A 3,081-nucleotide genomic window follows, 5' to 3' on the forward strand; every position below is an offset into this window, starting at 1 on the left:
TCGAGTTATCGTGTACACGGACGGACGGACAAACGGACGGACAGACAGACATGGCTTAATCGATTTCTCTATTCATTCTGAGCATCTATGTATACATTTGTCTATATCTATCTCGATTCGTTTTGGCTGTTACAAACAACCGTTATGTGAACAAAATTGATATACCCTTGTGCACAAGTGCGCTCGGGTATAAAAATATGACCAAAATAGTATTTTATGAGCCCTTAACAGGATTGATGGTTTTTTCTTTGCTTTGAGCTATGTCGTTTTTCCACATAAACATTAATCAGTAAAAACAATACATTTATGCATCTTTATATTTTGCTTTATCAAGTAAACGCCTTAATAGCTACTGAGTTCACAAAAATCGGATTGAGCCAAGGCTCATAAGCGAAAGGCGTTTTCAGCGAAAAAATTTCTTTAAATACAAATTTCGATTTTTCGAATAATCCCTATATTTAACTCTCATTTTTTTACGCAAATCCCTACGGGCACCAGCACTATTTCAAACGTCAATATTGGAAAAATAATACAGTATTCGTACTGCGTGAACATTTGAGAACTGAGAGCGTTTTGCAGAGCATAGAGTGCTTTACAGCTCTATTCTGTATCAGTGACAAATTTTTGTTACATTTTTGTTATGGGAAAATATATGAAAAAGTTTCCATTTTTCAGTTACAAAAGTTTTGACACCGATACAGAATTGAGCTGTTAGTGTAATAGTACGGTGGCAGGGCGTATTGGCGCTGCGTATGGTTACTAATAAGTGGGCTTTTTAAAGGCTTGTTTTATTGCTTCATGTGTTATTGCTTAGATTTTAGAGTATTATGTGATCACATACAAATTGCTGCTTTGATCTATGGCCTTTTGATGGGCGCCGTTGGACGGGTACTCATCGTAGGTAATAATTTGCGCTTTATATTTTGGGCTTTAGGTCTTTGGCACTCCTCGACTATTTTGCATTGGTCTTTTTCTCAAGTCATTACAGAACTAGGGAAGCTAAGCTGTTAACCGATATTAAGGCATGTTTTCAAAGCAGCGCTTCTGTCGCAGCTGTTGTGTGAATAGATGAAAAGAAATGGATATAAATGAATCCAAATTGTTAAATTAATGTCCATCGACAATAAACAGGTTGCTGTGATGGAACACCTTAATCAAAATATAATTGGCGCCCCACGCACCAATTGAATCCTGATTTTCAAATTCGTAAGTACTTAGTAGGAATTCTTCTTAGCTTACACTAAGGAGTCTGTATGGACAATTTCACGAAAGAACTCAAACAAATACTTACCGCTAGGCTAACGACATAACCTTTTCACCCTTATAGAAACCGTCCGAGAAGTTCTATAAAATGGGTAAAATCTGTAGTAAAATTGACACCGACTTTAAATTTTTGTTTATATAACTGAACAGACTGTATACTAGTAGATTTTTTTAATTCAAACTTTTTCCGAATTTAAATGGTATCTATTTCTTAAGTCGAAATAAAACCTAATGCCTCATTTTCGCCGGGCGCTTAACTGCATTAAGAGCTCAGGTTAGTTCCATGAATTTTGCTTTTTTACTTTCGTTTTCTTATACTTAATATCAGCAGCTATCCCCTTCGAGTCGTAATGTATTTTTTCCAATAGGTATAAACTGCAGTTAAGGCTTGGTGGAAATCAAATATTAGTTGCAATATTGCGATGGAATTATTTCGCGTATTTTTCACGCACATCAACCACTGTTCCATTGTGCAGCACAACATTTTCGTTCCCAGCAACTGGCTTCTGCCTTTTCGCTTTATTCGCGCTTTGCAAAGTTGTTTCGTGTGCTTTTTGGTTTTTCGCCTACCAAGTATTTGGGTGCTCAGCTGCTTTCGACCTGCACTCTCTGCAGTGCTTGTTATTTGGGAGAGCGTTGTGGCTCGCTCTCCGAAAAACAAATGGATTTTGTATTTTTTGCTGATAGTTGCTGCGTCAGCGTCGTCAGTGCTGCTTCTTGTACGCGGTGTGGTTGCGCGCTCGGTTGCAACATGCTGCATGCAGCACTGCCCTTGCTCTTTCAATTGAGGGGTGTTCAATGGTTTTGTTGTTGGTAAACCGTTGGGGTTGTACAGCGCAGTAAATGTTTAGTGGTATCATCTGGTATTTAACTATCCAAATTTGCATTTGGGAAAAATGTTAATATACATACATACATATATTATAATAAGTTTTATATGAAAAGCTGGGTTTTTCGTACGTATGGACATTAGGATGCCTCTCGAACAAAGGTTGTTTATTTTCGCTGTGATTCAAAACGGATGCATAAACTAAATTTCAAAACGTGTTGAAATTGAAAAGTGTATTGACTTCAATTTGTTTTCAAATCGGTTTTGTGTTTCTCACATCAGTTAGAAAACAAGTATAAACGCATCACTCATTTGACGTGAAGTGGAAATAGGCTGGTTTTCTTTATACAGCCCGTTTTAAATTCGAATTATTGTTATAATAAATTACAATTATTGTCTGTTTCCATTTCGGTCAACCGCGCAAATTATTTATTAAAAAAATGTCGTTTAAAAATAGCAGATTTTGTTTACTTTTGAATACGACTTTATCAAGTGCGCTATAAAGACAGGGGTATAAATGCTGTAAAGAAATATATGTTAATAGATATATTATGCCCTTTACCGAACATTTTAAAACTGGAAAGTTTTAGTACCAAAATTCCTATAACCGCCCTTCTAGCCACATTGGCGACATTGCCAAGTAGTTAAGCTATGATTTTTTGAAGAAATTCTGGTACCGTAACGGCTATGATCTTTAAAATAAAAATCATAACTTAACCGTTAAAAATTACATTTCTATTTTTCCAATGAAATTAAACCATGATTTTATGATTTTTGTTATTCGATCGAAGTTTTTGGATTTGTATTTTTTCGATCAAGTCTTGATTTTTATTTTTAGATTATATTACATATCAATATTATTTTCAGATGTAATTTTTTAGATCCTAAAGGATTTAAATCGGCGATAAAAACTCGGTCTCCATTGTAACGGCTAAAAATGTTCGAAAAAATATCTAAAATAATCTAATATCAATGCTAACTTTAGATAA

Source organism: Rhagoletis pomonella, unplaced genomic scaffold (assembly GCF_013731165.1).
Source record: "Rhagoletis pomonella isolate Grant_MI unplaced genomic scaffold, Rhpom_1.0 Rhpom_scaffold_00006, whole genome shotgun sequence".
Taxonomy (NCBI): Eukaryota; Metazoa; Arthropoda; class Insecta; order Diptera; family Tephritidae; genus Rhagoletis; species Rhagoletis pomonella.